This window comes from Aquarana catesbeiana, linkage group LG04, assembly GCF_042186555.1.
Source record: "Aquarana catesbeiana isolate 2022-GZ linkage group LG04, ASM4218655v1, whole genome shotgun sequence".
Classification (NCBI taxonomy): domain Eukaryota; kingdom Metazoa; phylum Chordata; class Amphibia; order Anura; family Ranidae; genus Aquarana; species Aquarana catesbeiana.
The window spans coordinates 29,384,592-29,404,855 of record NC_133327.1 but is presented as its reverse complement, the minus strand read 5'-3'; positions in this window follow the sequence as shown (position 1 = coordinate 29,404,855).

Sequence of the window (20,264 nt, the reverse complement as noted above, 5' to 3'; positions counted from 1 at the left end):
CTGCCAATAGTGTAACTAAGGAGGGGCTGTTCAAAGTAATACCCATTATTTAGGCATTCATCTCTCAATGAAGTGAAGAGGGTTACCTGTCCAAGATTTCCACACACCCCCTATAATGTTAGAAATGGCCCATGAGAGGGGGGAGGGTGAATATGATAGGTGTACCTTATACTTTGGCCTTGTTAAATTCCCCTTAATAAATGCTATCTGGAGGTTGCCCCATAATGTTTGTGTATAATCTGCTTGCCATGTTTCTGAGTAAAAATAGTAATGTTTATTGTTTTTTCCTCAACAGTTTCCTTCCACGCCACAGGAATGGCAGACTGTGGCCTCCCACTTTGCCGAGCGGTGGGACTTTCCTAACTGCGGAGGGGCAATTGATGGGAAACACGTCCACATCGTCTCACCACCCAACTCGGGGTCGTACTATTATAATTACAAGAGGTTTAATAGTATAGTGATGTTGGCGGTGGTGTCGGCTAATTACGACTTCTTGTATGTGGACGTGGGGAAGAATGGCCGGATGTCCGATGGTGGAGTCATCGCCCAGACGGAGTTCTACAGGCATCTCCAGAATGGCAGCTTGGACTTGCCAGCTCCAGAGGACAATGTGGAAGGACTCCCATTTGTGTTCGTTGCTGATGAAGCGTTTGCGCTGGGGGACCACCTGATGCGGCCATTCCCAATGAGGACCCTCACCCTGGAACAGAGGGTTTTTAATTACCGGCTGGCCAGAGCCCGAAGAGTGGTGGAGAACACATTTGGAATCCTGGCCAGCCGGTTCCGACTATTTCTGACACCCATCCATATGGCGGAGTATAAACTGAACCATATTATACTGGCGTGCTGTGTTCTCCATAACTTTTTAAGGAAACATTCGGCCAACTATGCTGGCTCAGTTGGGCCTGAGGCCGGAATCCTACATCAAACCACACTGACGGCGCTTGAAAGTGGCCGTCCTGGCTTGCCCTCCCTGAGTGCCCGTGATGTCCGGTTATGCTACCTGGAGTTCTTTGCGGGTAGGGGGGCTATCAATATGCCAGACAATCTGTGAAGCCTTTTTATAATAAAAAAAAAAAGAAATTCTTGGTGGACATTTACTGCTTGTGTTTGTTTTAGCTGACCCTGACAGAAATGTGTTGAGTCCAGAAAATGTCGTGATTGTGTAACCTTATACAAAGCACTGTTGGCTGTTATTTCCTAAATGCAAAAACACATTTCACTACAAGTGCACTTGCAAATGCACTGAAACTGCACTTGTAGTGCAAAGAGGATTTGCCCTTAGGAAATAACACCCATTTTTGCAGAAAACAGCAATTACATCACCCCAAAAGTGTTGTATTGTAGTGTTGAGACAATAATCCACACATTCTTGAGTAAGCAACTTTTTTATACCTGCACAATCACATGTGCATTTACCAAAGGTTTTTAAAACAAACCAACATGTTTGTTGTACAACAATTTTTGCAGTAGCATTATCAAAAATCGAAATGTCCATTTCAGATAAAACAGGCCTGTGTAAAACCAACAAGAAAGCCAAAAAACTTGAACTTACAAAGTTCACATTAGGTAAAACCTGAAGGCTATATCAGACATCAGTATTTAGGAACTGGGTTTGATATAGCGTTCAGATGGGGGGAAATCACCCCTGGAAAAGCCAAATTTGGAAGATGCACACCAATTTACGAATGTCAACATGTGCTATCTGCCATCATGGGGGATCAAGGGACGTGTTTTGGGGGAGCAAGCCCTTCCTCAACGTGACTTTATAATTGAGGAAGGGGTTGCACCCCCAAAACGCGTCCATTGATCTCCCGTGATGGCAGATAGCACATGTTGGCACACTGTGCATCCTCCAAATTTGGCTTTTCAAAACATTGCAAAAATATCTAAAAGATTGACCCACAATCCAAAAAGTGATTTTGTGGGGTTTTAAATTCGCCCCAAAACATCAATGATGTTATTATTTTTATTAATAACATCATTGATTTTTTGCTGTATGTTTTGCAGTTCTACATTACACCCCATGATCTCCCCGATCAGGATCTGGGAACTTTCTGATGTGAAACGTTCTGGATCCACAACCTCACGATCACCTAAAAAGAGAGAAAGAAAACAAAAACAGGTATCATAAATCTGCCACCATCCATCTCTTTTACCTGAGCCTGTGGTCGCAGACACTCACCTGTTGTGGTGCCAATCTCCACCACATCTTCTTCTTCCTCCTGCTCTTCTTGTGTTGGTGTTAGTTCCCCTTCTTCCAGAGGTGGGGGGTCTGTGTTCTCCTCGGATGAGGGGTGTCCTCCGAGTCTTTTCTCCCCTATGTAAAACAAAAATGGTATAATTAGCACACAGATATTTGATGGCAGAACTACAAATAGGAAACATTGCTTGGAAGTGGGGTACAATTGTCTATTTTAGCCAAGTTCAAAGATGTATTTTTTTTATTGGCCTTTGTCAAGCTGCAATACTTTACCTGTTTAGTACAAGCTTCACAGATGGAGACCCCCCTATAGTATACACTGGAGCACCTGTGTGGCCCCCTAATAAAAATGGTGTTCTTGTGTCCCACATTAGTGCTCCAGTGTCCAGATGTGAAAACAGCTGCTCAGTGTCCTCTCCTTACACACAATCTAGTTGGCATTTCATTCTAGTAACAAACCCATTTACACAAAGAACTATTTGGCATCCAAGTAGGCCCAAAAAAAATGTGGGAAAATGCATATGGCCTAAACAATGGTGTTTTAGAGGCCGAAAGAAAAATGTTTGATACGAACGAATAATGGGCCCATGAACATTAAAGTTGCCCTTTTAAACGTTACAATTAATAAAAGCATATGGAGCAGCACGAACGCAATAAAGACAGAAAGAATAGGAACACAGCACAACTACTTACTTTTTTGCAGCACTCTCCGGATCTTTCGGTACTGCTCTGGCTCTCTCAATTTCAGGTCCGACCACCGCTTCCTGAGCTGATCTTTCGATCGTCATACCCCGAAATTCTTCTGCAGACTTTTGATCACTTTCGCCATGATCTTGGCCTTTCTGATATTGGGGTTGGGGTAAGGCCCATACTTTCCGTCATAGTCGGACTTCTTCATGATGTCGACCATCTCCAACATCTCCCCAAAGGACATATTTGTGGCCTTAAAACGTCTCCTTCTGGATCGGGACGTGTCCGGATCTGGGCTTTCCTCCTCCTCCTCCTCGTTACTGCAATTAGCACGCACCTGCTGTGACTCCGCCATGTGCTCTTCCCCCACTGCGCCGAACGAAAGGGGGCGGGGAATAGACTAAAAAGAACGTCAGGGGCGGGCGGAGTTACACACATGCGCAGTGTGTATAAAGCGTAACACGCGTATTACGTACGATCTGTGAGCGGAGGAAGGAGCATTGGACGCGCAGATCGTAAGAACGAAGGTAAGAGACAAACTTGTGCCTATACTGCTTCTACATTGAAGCCTATATTGTAACAAGATTAGGAGAGTTTTGTCTGACATTAGGCTCTGTCTTGTGTTGTGTCTTGCAGTGAACATGGATATGCTAATGAAAGATAATGACTTCATGTCAGTATTCATAGATATGTTAAGGGAGCTGCCATGTCTGTGGGATATTAAACACCCCCATTTCAAGAACCAAGCAAAGAGGAAGGCAGCACTGGAGCAATTGTGTGAAATTGTGAAGCAGGTGATCCCCACGGCAGACATCACCTATTTAAAGATCTTAATTGGTGGCCTGAGGAGCACATATCTAAGGGAGCGCAAGAAGGTCCAGGATTCGCAGAGATCCGGAGCAGCAGATGACATCTATGTCCCCAGGATGTTGTACTATGACAGGCTGCATTTTCTGGCAGGCCAGACTGAACCCAGGCCATCCCTCTCCAGTCTTCCTTCCACGCTTCCTTCCCCCCTGGCTGAGGCTTCTGACGCCCAACCTGGGCCTTCCAGGCAACATGTGGAGGAGCCCAGATTGAGCCAGGTATAGCATTCCTCTAAATGTTTCTGCTTGTACAATTAATGATGTTAACTAGATGTTAGTTTGGAGTACTAATTTATGATTGATGATGCAAAACATTACAACCATGTCCCTTTTTCATACACAGGGAAGTCTCAGCCAGGAGGTGGCCGGGCCGAGCCGGCTGGCTGATCTGCAGGTCCCTCCATCCACCCCCCCTAAAAAGAGAAAGTGGCAGGAGGAGGAGTGCGCTAGAGGAGGCTGCCAGAGGACTCTTTTGGAGGGCTACAGAGGTCCTGGGAGCACGACAGACCGTGGAGGAGGACATTGCTGCCGTCATTGCATATAAAATGCAGAGGATGGAGCAGGGCCAACAAGTCATGTGTGAGGCGCTCATATTGGAGGCTCTTAACAAAGGTATGAGGGGCCAAATGACAGCTCAGGCACACCTTTGGATGGTCCTCCTCCTCCTCCTGCATGTCCTCCTCCTCGTCCTCCCTCTCCTCCAGGTCCTCACAGTCCTCCTCCAGGTCCTACTCCTCCTCCTGCCACATCTCTAACTGCACAGCCACAGCCCGGAAGGAAGCGTGAAAGGAAGACCAGAAAGTGAGGACCCTGGGTTCAGTCTGGTCAGCCAAAAAATGCAGCCTCTTGTGGTACCACAGCCTGGGGACACAGATGTCATCTGCTGCTATCCAGATCTCTGCGAATTCTGGACCAGACTGCCCTCCCTTACATATGGACTCCTCAGGCCACCAATTTTGATGTTCAAGAATTGATGTCTGCCGTGGGGGTCCCAGGCTTCGCTAATTACTCTTGTTGATCCAGTGTTGCCTTCCTCTTTGTTTGGTTCTGATCCCTTAATAAAGGATTTTTGTTTTGAATTATACTCTCCTATGTGTTTTACTTCAAAAAGGACAGTTTGTTTGTGAGGATTCAGGTACATTTCAAATATAAAATGTGAAATGAACAAGGGACACCAACACCAAACAATCTCCGTGAGATTAAATAATAAAACATATCAATGGTGTTGGGGTAACTTCACACACAAAACACGCACAAAAATATTCTGGAGTAAAAATAAAAATAACATTGAACAAAGATCAGCCTTTGAAAAAATACAAACATTAAATTAAAAAAAAAAGGCTTAAAATCCCCAAAAAAATTAAATAAAAAAAAAAAATTATGTCAGATGTGACAACTAATAACAATATATTCAGGGAATACCAATAAAAAAACAAAAATAAAACTTTGTGAGAAGTGTGTGTGAATATGAGCAGCAAAACTACTTAATTCTTGTCACAATATAAAGAAGAAGAGCGTGCGCTGTATTAAACCATTTTTAACATTGCAGCGTGACGAAAGTGCTGTATCCATTGCGAACGCTAAGTTTACCAGATCGAGCTGTTCCGTCTTGGAATTTCTTCTGAGCATGCGTGGCACTTTGTGCGTTGGAACAGGCCACACACGGTCGGAATTGACGCGATCGGATTTTGTTGTCAGAAAATGTTATCTCCTGCTCTCCAACTTTGTGTGTCGGAAAATCCGATGGCAAATGTCCGATGGAGCCCACACACGGTCGGAATTTCCGACAACACGCTCCGATCGGACATTTTCCATCGGAAAATCCGACCGTGTGTACGGAGCATTACAGTGGAGGTCAGAATGCCACCGTTACAGACAACTAAAAACATAATTGGTGTCATGCTACTTGTTTAGCTAAATAGAGTTGGTTCTGGAACTATATAGGCACCATGAAATTGGCGACTAATTGGTCACACCTTGATCATACCTCAAGGAACCCCTAGCAATCTTCAGAGGAACAAAAAATGATATAAAAAAAGCACTCCTGTGCTAAAAAACCAAAGTGTATGAATTAAATAAGTGTGAGCTGTACCAGCACTTTATGTGCTTTTCTAACACAAATAAACTAAACAAAAATTAAGTAAAGCACTCATTAGTATTGAAAACTAATATGGTATACTCAATAAACAAGTAATCAACTTAGTGAAAAACATACATCAGTTCCATCATATCACAATAGTAACAAAAAATCATAAAAGTCCTACTTTTCAAAATGATACAATATTGTTCCTGTTAACCACATCAGCCCCTGAAGGATTTACCCCCTTCCTGACCAGAGCATTTTTTGCGATTCGGCACTGTGTCGCTTAAACTGACTATTGCGCGGTCGTGCAACGTTGTAACCAAACAAAATTGACATCCTTTTTTTCTCACAAAGAGAGCTTTCTTTTGGTGGTATTTGATCACCTCTGCGGTTTTTATTTTTTGCACTATAAACAAAAAAACTCGCCAATTCTGAAAAAAAGCACTATTTTTTACTTTTTGCTATAATAAATATCCCCAAAAAATATATAAAAAAACAAATTTATTCCACAGTTTAGGCCGATATGTATTCTACATATTTTTGGTAAAAAAATCACAATAAGTGTATATTGATTGGTTTGCGCAAAAATTATAGCGTCTACAAAATAGGGGATAAATGTATGGCATTTTTATTATTTATTTATTTATTTTTTACTAGTAATCATTGGAATCAGCGATTTTTATCAGGACTGCGACATTATGGCGGACAGATCGGACACTTTTGACACTATTTTAGCCACTGATTTCTGTATAAATTACACTGGCAGGGAAGGGGTTAACACTAGGGGGCGATCAAGGGGTTAAGTGTGTTCCCTGGATGTGTTCTAACTGTAGGGGGTATGGGCTCACGTGACAGAAATCACTGCTCCCGATGACAAGAAGCAGTAGATCCCGGTCATGTTGCTAGGCAGAACAGGAAAATGCTTTCTTTACATAGGCATCTCCGCGTTCTGCCTCTCCTCACCGCAATCGTGGGCCGCCGGTGAACATCGAGTTTGCAGGACCTGCAGGAACGCTCCCTCAGCTCTCACGCCAGCTAGGCGGCAAATTCAAAGGGACATACGGGTACGGCGTTTTGCCTGCCCATGCCATTCTGCCAACGTAAATTGGCATGCAGAGGTGGGCAAGTGGTTAAAAATGATACCCAAAAGTATGCAATGAGTTTATTGAGTTTATATTGGGTTTTCTACACTAGTGAGCAATGCACTTAATTGTTGCTGGTTTGAATCTCCGGAGGATCCCCAGGGTGCCACTGAACCCTGGTTGAGAATGGCTGTTGGAGAGTAACTTGCTGTAAATGGCACACAGCTGTTTCAGGGTAGTTGTCCATTGTCAGCGCAGTCCTTTTTTTCAAGTAGGTATCCAGCAATAAACTCCACAGTTGTAGACTTCAAATATAGGGCGTCTATGTGACACACATACACACAGCTACAATGAAATTTGCCATATTCTGTGTTATAGAGCTATCTCGTATGATTGTAAGTCCCATCTAGTGGCCTAAATTCCCTTTTTACTGATTGAAGTATTTAAAAACAAATACTGCATTCTGGGCACTATATGGTGCTAACAAACAAACGATAGTTCTTTAATACAGAAGACAGCAAATTTCAGTGGAGCTGTGCGAATGCGTTTCACATTTGTTCAGGGAAAATTTTATACCAGACTCTGTAGTGTGACATTATATTATATTTGAAGTCTATACCTCTAAAGTTTTTCCTGAACACAAAAAAAAAGTATAGGGCCCTAAATTGTTATTCTCTCTTTTTGTCGTTCCTTCTTTATTTACATTTACTACACTGTTCCTTAGATTATTAATAAGATCGTAATGCACCCTATATATAGGTTCTAATCAGGGCCGATCCTGGATGGGGTGCACGGGGTGCAGTGCACCCGGGCACCACAGAGGTGGGGGCGCTGCAGCGCCAGAGTGCTCCCCTCCCTCCTCCTCCTCCTCTCCTTGTCCGTAGTAGGCGGCTCTCTCCGACGGTCACTGCAGCCGCCGCTTTGTTTTTTGCTGAAGCCCATCCCCCCTCCCTCCTCCTGTCAGAGGAGGAGAGCGGAGATAGCTGGAGATTGAAGCAGCTGTGTCTCTGTGTGCAGAGAGACCAGCCGCGCAGTGACGTCACTGGGGGGGGCGGTCCATGCCCGTGTTCCAGTTCTCCTCATCCTGTGTGCAACTCCCGCCTGCTGCCCAAGCCTGACACTCTGTTCTCCACCCGGGCGGCATGGCTGCACACTGTCCTCTCCTCTCCAGCTGCCGCCCGGGTGTTTTTTAATTAGCTCAATGGAGGGGGGTTGGTTTGTCGGGGGTCTATACTAATAGAGGGGGGGTTGTCCTGGGGGGTCTATACTAATGGGGGGGTTGTCCTGGGGGGTTCTATACTAATGGAGGGGGGTTGTCCTGGGGGGATCTATACTAATGGAGGGGGGGTTTGTCCTGGGGGGTCTTTACTAATGGAGGTGGGTTTGTCTTGGGGGTCTATACTAATGGAAGGGGAGTTTGTCGTGGGGGGGTCTGTACTAATGGAGGGGGTGGTTTGTTCTGGGGGTCAGTACGAATGGAGGGGGGGTTGTCCTGAGGGGTCTATACTAATGGAGGGGGTTGTCCTGGGGGGGTCTATACTAATGGAGGGGGGTGGTTTGTTCTGGGGGGTCTGTACTAATGGAGGGGGGGTGGTTAGTCCTGGGGGGGTCGGTACTAATGAAGGGTTGGGTGGTTTGTCCTGGGGGGTCTATACTAATGGAGGGGGGGTGATTTGTCCTGGGGTCTGTACTAATGGTGAGGGGGTAGTTTGTCCTGGGGGTCTGTACTAATGAAGGGGGGTTGGTTTGTCCTGGGGGGTCTGTACTAATGGAGGGGGGGTGGTTTGTCCTGGAGTGGTCTGTACTAATGGTGGGGGTGGTTTGTTCTGGAGGGGTCTGTACTAATGGTGGGGGGGTGGTTTGTCCTGGAGGGGTCTGTACTAATGGGGGGTGGTTTGTTCTGGGGGGTCTGTACTAATGGGGGGTGGTTTGTTCTGGGGGTTCTGTACTAATGGAGGGGGGGGTGGTTTGTTCTGGAGGTCTGTACTAATGTAGGGGGGTGGTTTTTAAGGGGGGTCTATACTAATGGAGGGGGTGGTTTGTTCTGGGGGGTCTGTACTAATGAAGGGGGGGGTGGTTTGTCCTGGGGGTTCTGTACTAATGGAGGGGGGTGGTTTGTCCAGGGGGGTCTGTATTAATGGAGGGGTGTGGTTTGTTCTGGGGGGTCTGTACTAATGGGGGGGTGGTTAGTCCTGGGGGGTCTGTACTAATGGAGGGGGTGGTTCTGTACTAATGGAGGGAGGTGGTTTGTCCTGAGGGGGTCTGTACTAATGGAGAGGGGGTGGTTTGTCCTGAGGGGGGTCTGTACTAATGGAGGGGGTGGTTTGTTCTGGGGGGTCTGTACTAATGGAGGGGGGTGGTTAGTCCTGGGGGTCTGTACTAATGGAGGGGGGTGGTTCTGTACTAATGGAGGAGGTGGTTTGTCCTGAGGGGGTCTGTACTAATGGAGGGGGGTGGTTTGTTCAGGGGGGTCTGTACTAATGTAGGAGGGGTGGTTCTGTACTAATGTAGGGGGGTGGTTTGTTCTGCGGGGGTCTGTACTAATGGAGGGGGGTGGTTCTGTACTAATGGAGGGGGGGTGGTTTGTCCTGAGGGGGGGTCTGTACTAATGGAGGGGTGGTTGGTTTGTCCTGAGGGGGGTCTATACTGATAGAGGGGGGTGTTTTGTCCTGGGGGGTCTGTACTGAGGGAGGGGTTTATACTTAGTGGGGGGGTCTGCACTGAAGGAGGGGAGTCTATACTTAGTGGAGGGGGTCTGTACTGAGGGGCGACTATAGTTGGTGGAGGGGGGATGATACCATGTTTTACCGCACTGGGCGACACCCCTCTCCCTCTCCCTCTCCTCTTCACGCGCGCTGCTGTACTAGTGAGAGGCGCACTATGTTTCTTCCCCTGCCTTCATATCGGCCAGGGAAGAAAAAAAATGGAGCAAAGAAGAGGATTGTGGGACATGTAGTCCCGAGGACTGGCAGCCCCACTGTAACACGGAAACTGCAGCCCACACAGCATGCTCAGCTGAATGAGAGAGAGCGAACCAGGAGCCTGGGAAAGCTTTCAGGGAAGTACACCCAGGACTCCAGAGGGAGAGGACAGTGCTGAGAGAACACCATCAGAGAGAGAACCCCGCTGCCCTGTGCCACCAGAGGGAAAGCCACACGGCCTAGCGCCATCCCAGGCGGAAAAAGGAATGGAGTCATTGCCAGAATACAGATCTGGGTGCTACCCAGCGGAGTCGCCACGGGCAATTCAGAGTGAGCTGACTCCTGATCAGAGGAACCGTTGTTGCTGTATCACTGGGTCAGGTGAGAGGGCCGATCGGCCATTATCTACTAACGTCCATAGGAACTGCAGTCTCTGACCATCTCTTGTAACATGTCTGCAGTCTCTGGCCATCTCCTGTAGTATGTCTGCAGTCTCTGACCATCTCCTGTAGTATGTCTGCAGTCTCTGACCATCTCTTGTAACATGTCTGCAGTCTCTGGCCATCTCCTGTACTATGTCTGCAGTCTCTGACCATCTCTTGTAACATGTCTGCAGTCTCTGACCATCTCTTGTAACACGTCTGCAGTCTCTGACCATCTCTTGTAACATGTCTGCAGTCTCTGACCTTCTCTTGTATCATGTCTGCAGTCTCTGACCATCTCTTGTATCATGTCTGCAGTCTCTGACCATCTCTTGTAACATGTCTGCAGTCTCTGACCATCTCTTGTATCATGTCTGCAGTCTCTGACCATCTCTTGTATCATGTCTGCAGTCTCTGACCATCTCTTGTATTATGTCTGCAGTCTCTGACCATCTCCTGTACCATGTCTGCAGTCTCTGACCATCTCCTGTACCATGTCTGCAGTCTCCGACCATCTCCTGTACCATGTCTGCAGTCTCTGACCATCTTCTGTATTATGTCTGCAGTCTCTGACCATCTCCTGTATCATGTCTGCAGTCTCTGATCGTCTCTTGTATCATGTCTACAGTCTCTGACCATCTCCTGTACTTTGTCTGGGGGCTCTTTCTAACAGACTCTCTAACAGAAGCCCTCTCTGTGTGCATCAGAGAGACTCCCCTCCAGGTCTCATTAGTGTACGCTCTTCCTGTATTTTCTTTATTGTTAAAAGATCATGGAAGGATCCCAGGGTAACGAAGAGTTCTTAGGGGAACATCTCTGTGTTTGAGTCGTTGCCACAGTAACATTTGTAAAGGGGAGGAGTTGGTAAAGATGACCACGCCCACGTGGGGGCGCCAGAAATATTTCTGCACCCAGGTGTCTGTGACCCTAGGATCGGCCCTGGTTCTAATTTTGTATTTATTCGTTTTTCGGTGAGACATTATTTATGGGTGATAAAGCACAGAGTTTTCTTTTTTATTGTTTTTTTGGCTTATCACATAATGTCTGCACCTGTGTTTACACCTGTGGAGTTTTTTTTTACATTGCTGTTATATTTGGATTAGTTTACAGATTATAGTGAATACGATTTTTCTCATATGTGTTTTTATGGTTTTTTTGTTTTGTTTTAAAGAGCTGTTCAACACACTATTAATAAAAGTGTATTGCACAGTATATTGACGTTTTATTGAATAACTGCAGTAAATTAGTTTTTATTAATATTGGATGGAACACTATTTAAATTTTCAGGTAAGCATAGAGATTTTTTTATGTGTTTCTTTCCCACTATTAATTTAATGAAAGGTGCCGCTTCAAAAACATAAAAAAAAAAAAAAATTAAACTTACGTTAACATGCTAAAGCATATTATAAGACTTAAGTGATTTGAATTTACATCTTTTACTTTACATAAAAAGATATATATATATTTTTAAATCCAGTGTTAGTTTTTTCAGTATCAAGGAAGACAGTTAAAATGAAAAAAAAGCCTTTTATGTTTAACTTACCTCCTTTTTCGAGTGATGATAACATTTAAAATAACAGATTTTCTTTTTTTCAGATCACAGTCCTAACTGAAATAGTCCTGATAACGCTTTTAAAATGTAATTAAAAATGTAATGTAAGGCCTTCCGCACATGGCATCTCTGTGCAATTATAACTCTGCAGGAACATTTTTATTCTAGTATTTGGCCCCTCCTGAGATGGCTTAATTCCCCAAATTCTTGTTTATCGTGTGGAAGATTGATTTGTTCTTCCCTATTGAGGTTGGATTATTAGTATGTCTATATTTAGGGTGAATTTAGGGTGTTAAAATGTTTCTAAGCTCCAAAAAAGAACATTTCATTATATTGTAGATGCATTAGTTTTGTTTTTATATTTTTGAAACATTGGCTGGGACTTGCTGACAGACTCCTAAACCTTGTGGACAGCCTTCCCAGAAGAGTTGAAGCTGTTGTAGCTGCAAAGGGTGGGCCAACTCAATATTGGACCCTATGGACTAAGACTTGGATGCCATTAAAGTTCATGTGCATGAAAAGGCAGGTGTTCCTATACTTTTGGTAATATAGTGTATGTCTTTGGCTTAGGTTTTTTAATTATATATCAATATATGTACATTTCCCAATATCTGATATTTCGTACGCTAGGGTGACAATGCTGCTCCACCATAGATATAGTACAGTGAGTGAGCTTGTATATGGGTCTTAAGTAGCACGTCCAATTTGGGAGAGACCACCACATTGACTTTGTGAACACTGTATTTATCTTGTCACTTGAAATAAAATTTACAAACAGATTTAGCGATGCACTGATATGAGAGGTAAAAGCAATGTGGTTGAAATAAATGCCCAGTTCAATATTGACTGCTTCGCAATTACAAATACCTGAGGAGCACTTTTGTAGAGGGGTGGTGGCTCTCTGATATGGCACAAATTGTACAGGTTCCTGCTGTAAGAGGGCTATTCGTGGATCCTGTTCCAGATGAAGCAGTGTAGAAGCACACTGCAAGGGAACCCTATTCTGTCACCTGTACCTCTCCCTGTACTATGTCTATTATGTTGCTAGACAGCGGGGTTCTCTCCCTGTCTTAAAACACACTGCAGGTGCGCTTTAATGACGTGGGAATCCTCTATTTATAAGGTCCCCCGTCAAAATGGCAACCTGAGATCTCGTGAGATTTTAGCACACAAAGGGGAACCGTCCTCCCCAAGATAAACAAACAAAAGGCGCCTCTAAGTGTAGAAGAAAACCTATTTTAATATCCCAACTGGGTTAAAAACACTTACAGGATGAAGGAATAAAATGGGCACATCATGAAAGTTGTAAATACAGCATTGGAAAGGGTCACGGCGGAGGGAAGTCTTCAGACTGATGGATGTGTGACTCACTGGATCAATCACAGTCTGCAGCAGGATGAGACGCTGGAACGCTGTAGGAACTGACTTCATGCATGAGGAGAGGAGAAGGACCCGGAAGTGATGTCAATGCTGAAAGACTTGAAACCAGCCTGGACCGCAGAGCGAAGGATGTGAGGTCATAAGAAAGGGACTCGTTTCGGAACTCTGGACGGTTTCAAGCATAGGTTACAAAGGAACCATCCAGAGTTCCGAAACGCGTCCCTTTCTTATGACTTCACATCCTCCGCTCTGCGCTGTGGTCCAGGCTGGCTTCAAGTCTTTCAGTATTGACATCACTTCCGGGTCCTTCTCCTCTCCTCGTGCATGAAGCCAGTTCCTACGGCGTTCCAGCGTCTCATCCTGCTGCAGATTGTGATTGATCCAGTGAGTCACACATCCATCAGTCTGAAGACTTCCCTCTGCCGTGACCCCTTCCAATGCTGTATTTACAACTTTCATGATGTGCCGTTTTATTCCTTCATCCTGTAAGTGTTTTTAACCCAGTTGGGATATTAAAATAGGTTTTCTTCTACACTTAGAGGCGCCTTTTGTTTTTTTATGTTTTCATAGATTTTGCTTCGTTCTGTCAAGCTGCAGCCATTAGTGTTGAAGATTTCTCCATACCAATGTCACCACCAGTATGATTGGACTTTTGTATATAGACTTTTTAGCTATAATGAAGTTTTGAGCGCCCTAATTTCCAACCTTTTTTACTACTGTCCTCCCCAAGATGCCTGCCAGAGTCCATAAGAGGAAATAATTTCCCCCTAATGAATTCTTTCCAGCCTGAAGGAATCGTGCACTGCCCCTTCAGGTTGGAGGAAGATGCAACCTGTACCTGCCTACAAGCACTGTTACCCTATAGGGAGACAGGAAGTGTGTTACTGCCAGGGTCACTAGGTAAAAAATAAATAAAAAAAAACTGAAAAAAGTCAAATGAATCTTGCCCCTCATCTAGGGATTAATAAATTGCAATATATTCATTTCTTCTTGAGTTTAACCACTTCAGCCCTGAAAGGATTTACCCCCTTATTGACCAGGCCATTTTTTGCGATACGGTACTGTAACTTTAACTGAAAATTGCGTGGTCGTGCAAAACTGTACCCAAATAAAATTGATGTCCTTTTTACCCACAAATAGAGCTTTCTTTTGGGTGGTATATGATGACCACTACAGTTTTTATTTTTTGAGTTATAAAAAAAAAAAAAAAAAAAAAAAAAACGACAATTTATTATTTTATTTTTTTTTTTATTTTATTTATTAAAAATTATTTTTTACTTTCTGCTATAATACATATCCAACAGAAATGTAAAAAAAAACAAATTTCTTCATCAATTTAGGCCAATATGTATTATTCTACATATTTTTGGTAAAAAAATTATAATAAGCGTATATTGCTTGGTTTGCGCAAAGGTTATAGCGTCTACAAACTATGGGATAGATTTATGGAATTTATTTCTTTTTTATTGTTTTTACTGGTAATGGCAGTGATTTTTATCAGGACCTCAACATTGCGACGGATAAGTCTGACCCGAAGTGACACTTTTTGGGGACCAGTGACACCAATACAGTAATCAGTGCTAAAAAAATGCACTGTCACTATAAATGACACTGGCAGGGAAGGGGTTAATCAGGGGCAATCAAAGGGTTAAATGCGTTCCCTGTTTGTGCTTTCTTACTGTGTGCCTGTGTGTTTCTTACTTTTTTACTGTCTGCCTCTCTGTGGAGCAATCGTGGGTGGCCAGTGGACATCAAGCACACTGGATCTGCGCATTGGCTCCCCCTCCGTGCAGCGGGCGTGCACGGAGGTATGTTTCATGCAATAGAACCACCCTGCCGCGGTGGGTAGTCTTTAAGTGGTTAAATACATTCTGACTTTATCAGAAAGTCTCACCCCTTGTTTGATGTCCTAAACAGTGATGGTCTGGGGTATTGAGCAAAGGTCAGTAATTTGACCAGCCACAATTATTATGCAAAATATATTGGATGAAATCACCAGACACAGCGACTTCCAAACATTTGCCCATGTGTCAGTTCACAACAAAAGTTATTGGCCATTTTTGTTGTGCACGGGGTAGCATCTGGAATGTTACCCACCCAGTCTAATTTAAAAAAAGTCTGAACCCATTGCTTGTCAAATGTCATGTTCTGGTCCATGTCACTGAAATTTAAGAAAAAGCTTAGGGTTTTCAGGTGCCCACAGTCCCTCACAATCCTATCAGACTCTTATGCCTCGTACACACGATCGGATTGTTGGCCAACAAAACCGTGGAATTTTCTCAGAAGGGCGTTGGCTCAAACTTGTCTTGCATAGACACGGTCACACAAATGTTGGCCAACAATTATGAACATAGTGACATACTAGACGTACTACGTGATTTTTCAGCTCTTTAGCGCCACCCTTTGGGCTCCTTCTGCTAATTTCGTGTTAGTAGAAGTTTGGTGAGTGTTGATTCGCGCTTTTCTTTTTGCGTTTTTCATTTAGTGCTTTTCAGTTCGTTTCTGAGTGGCTGTTCGTCAACCAGACATGTTGTGGAATCGGAGGAGATAACGTGTTATTTATTATTGGCCTTGGAGTTATTGCTTTGACATTATTTTTTTGGTTGAATAATGATTTGATTTGGTATATTTTTTGGTATATTTTCTATATTTTTGGATGCATAGAATGCATGTTTTGGTTAAGTTCTATTGGCAGATAGCATGTCTAACTTATTTTTTATTTTTTTTAATGCACAATAAAAAATTGTGTAGAATAATACTTGGCTATGTGTTTTACTTCAAATGACAGTTTGGGAGTAGGCAGTTACATTTTAAAAAATATGTAAAATTGACAAGGGACACCAACATAGTTGTATCTTTGATCTTAAAAACTACGGGATAATGGTGTTGTGGTAACTTGCCCAAATAAAAAAAAAAATATTATTCTTGATATCAATAGAAAAAAAAGCCTTTGAAAATTAATTTGCAATAACTCCATCAGTATCACCAGCAAAGCAGCTTCATTATTATCCCATTAAAGAAAAAGAGAATTGTGCGCTGCATTTGGAGATTTCATAATTTGCCACGTCACGAATGTTAATTCTCCATTACAAATGCTAGTTTACAAGACTGACATCTTCTGCTTCCGAGCATGCGTGTTTGTACTTTGAACTTTTGTCCGACGGACTTGTGTACACACGCTCAGAAAATCCGACAACACGCATTTGTTGTCGGAAAATTTGAAAACATGCTAGCCAACATTTGTTGGCAGAAAGTCCGACAGCAATTGTCCGATGGAGCATACTACATGGTCGGATTTTCCGCCAACAGCCTGTCATCACACATTTCCCGTCGGAAAATCAGATCGTGTGTATGAGGCTTAAAAGTTTGGTATAGAGTTTGTAGGGAACCCAATGCGTTTTTTTATCATGGAGTCCCCTTAACCACTTCCCTACCGGCCTATAGCAGATTGACCTCCGCTAAGTGACACCATTATCCTGACTGAGTGACATATGATGTCCAGCAGGATAAGCTGCTCCTGTGCACCCCCGGGGGCACACAGCGCAGCGATCTGTGATGCTGTGTGTTGCTCCGACACATCATAACTCCGATCATGGGGGAGAGCCTATGAAATAGGCTCTTAACCACGTGATCAGCTGTTACCAATCACAGCTAATCACAGCGGTAACCAGGAAATTCCAGTAATCGGCTTTCCTTGATTCACACTGACAGGGAGAGCTGATCGATGGCTCTCCTGACGGGGGGGGGGGGGGATCTGTGCTGATAATCAGTGGATTGATTATCAGCGCAGCCCCCATCAGAGGTGCCCACCTCATATGTTAATATGCAGGGCCGATCCTAGGGTCACAGACACCTGGGTGCAGAAATATTTCTGGCGCCCCCACGTGGGCGTGGTCATCTTTATCAACTCCCCCCCTTTACAAATGTTACTATGGCAACGACTCAAACACAGAGATGTTCCCCTAAGAACTCTTCATAACCCTGGGATCCTCCCATGATCTTTTAACAATAAAGAAAATACAGGAAGAGCGTACACTAATGAGACCTGGAGGGGAGTCTCTCTGATGCACACAGAGAGGGCTTCTGTTAGAGAGTCTGTTAGAAATAGCCCCCAGACATAGTACAGGAGATGGTCAGAGACTGTAGACATGATACAAGAGACGATCAGAGACTACAGACATGATACAGGAGATGGTCAGAGACTGCAGACATAATACAGAAGATGGTCAGAGACTGCAGACATGGTACAGGAGATGGTCAGAGACTGCAGACATGGTACAGGAGATGGTCAGAGACTGCAGACATGGTACAGGAGATGGTCAGAGACTGCAGACATAATACAAGAGATGGTCAGAGACTGCAGACATGATACAAGAGATGGTCAGAGACTGCAGACATGATACAAGAGATGGTCAGAGACTGCAGACATGATACAGGAGATGGTCAGAGACTGCAGACATAATACAGAAGATGGTCAGAGACTGCAGACATGGTACAGGAGATGGTCAGAGACTGCAGACATGGTACAGGAGATGGTCAGAGACTGCGGACATGGTACAGGAGATGGTCAGAGACTGCAGACATAATACAAGAGATGGTCAGAGACTGCAGACATGATACAAGAGATGGTCAGAGACTGCAGACATGATACAAGAGATGGTCAGAGACTGCAGACATGTTACAAGAGATGGTCAGAGACTGCAGACATGATACAAGAGATGGTCAGAGACTGCAGACATGATACAAGAGAAGGTCAGAGACTGCAGACATGTTACAAGAGATGGTCAGAGACTGCAGACGTGTTACAAGAGATGGTCAGAGACTGCAGACATGTTACAAGAGATGGTCAGAGACTGCAGACATAGTACAGGAGATGGCCAGAGACTGCAGACATGTTACAAAAGATGGTCAGAGACTGCAGACATGATACAAGAGAAGGTCAGAGACTGCAGACATGTTACAAGAGATGGTCAGAGACTGCAGACGTGTTACAAGAGATGGTCAGAGACTGCAGACATGTTACAAGAGATGGTCAGAGACTGCAGACATAGTACAGGAGATGGCCAGAGACTGTAGACATGTTACAAGAGATGGTCAGAGACTGCAGACATACTACAGGAGATGGTCAGAGACTGCAGACATACTACAGGAGATGGCCAGAGACTGCAGACATGTTACAAGAGATGGTCAGAGACGGCAGTTCCTATGGACGTTAGTAGATAATGGCCGATCGGCCCTCTCACTTGACCCAGCGATACAGCAACAACGGTTCCTCTGATCAGGAGTCAGCTCACTCTGAATTGCCCGTGGCGACTCCGCTGGGTAGCACCCAGATCTGTATTCTGGCAATGACTCCATTCCTTTTTCCGCCTGGGATGGCGCTAGGCTGTGTGGCTTTCCCTCTGGTGGCGCAGGGCAGCGGGGTTCTCTCTCTGATGGTGTTCTCTCAGCACTGTCCTCTCCCTCTGCAGTCCTGGGTGTACTTCCCTGAAAGCTTTCCCGGGCTCCTGGTTCGCTCTCTCTCATTCAGCTGAGCATGCTGTGTGGGCTGCAGTTTCCGTGTTACAGTGGGGCTGCCAGTCCTCGGGACTACATGTCCCACAATCCTCTTCTTTGCTCCATTTTTTTTTCTTCCCTGGCCGATATGAAGGCAGGGGAAGAAACATAGTGCGCCTCTCACTAGTACAGCAGCGTGCGTGAAGAGGAGAGGGAGAGGGGTGTCGCCCGGTGCGGTAAAACATGGTATCATCCCCCCTCCACCAACTATAGTCGCCCCTCAGTACAGAACCCCCTCCACTAAGTATAGACTCCCCTCCTTCAGTGCAGACCCCCCCACTAAGAATAAACCCCTACCTCAGTACAGACCCCCCCAGGACAAAACACCCCCCTCTATCAGTATAGACCCCCCTCAGGACAAACCAACCACCCCTCCATTAGTACAGACCCCCCCTCAGGACAAACCACCCCCCCTCCATTAGTACAAAACCACCCCCCTCCATTAGTACAGACCCCCGCAGAACAAACCACCCCCCTACATTAGTACAGAACCACCCCTCCTACATTAGTACAGACCCCCCTGAACAAACCACCCCCCTCCATTAGTACAGACCCCCTCAGGACAAACCACCTCCTCCATTAGTACAGAACCACCCCCTTCCATTAGTAAAGACCCCCCCAGGACTAACCACCCCCCTCCATTAGTACAGACCCCCCAGAACAAACCACCCCCTCCTTTAGTACAGACCCCCATCAGGACAAACCACCCCCTCTCCATTAGTACAGACCCCCTCAGGACAAACCACCTCCCTCCATTAGTACAGAACCACCCCCTCCATTAGTACAGACCCCCAGGACTAACCACCCCCCCATTAGTACAGACCCCCCAGAACAAACCACACCCCTCCATTAATACAGACCCCCCTGGACAAACCACCCCCCTCCATTAGTACAGAACCCCCAGGACAAACCACCACCCCTTCATTAGTACAGACCCCCCAGAACAAACCACCCCCTCCATTAGTACAGACCCCCCTTAAAAACCACCCCCCTACATTAGTACAGACCCCCAGAACAAACCACCCCCCATTAGTACAGACCCCCCAGAACAAACCACCCCCCATTAGTACAGACCCCTCCAGGACAAACCACCCCCCCACCATTAGTACAGACCCCTCCAGAACAAACCACCCCCCCACCATTAGTACAGACCACTCCAGGACAAACCACCCCCCCTCCATTAGTACAGACCCCCCCAGGACAGACCAACCCCCCTCCATTAGTACAGACCCCCAGGACAAACCACCCCCTCACCATTAGTACAGACTACTCCAGGACAAACCACCCCCCCTCCATTAGTACAGACCCCCCAGGACAGACCAACCCCCCTCCATTAGTACAGACCCCCAGGACTAACCCCCCCTCCATTAGTACAGACCCCCCAGAACAAACCACCCCCCTCCATTAGCATAGACCCCCCCAAGGACAACCCCCCTCCATTAGTATAGACCCCCCCAGGACAACCCCCCTCCATTAGTACTGACCCCCCAGAACAAACCTCCCCCTCCA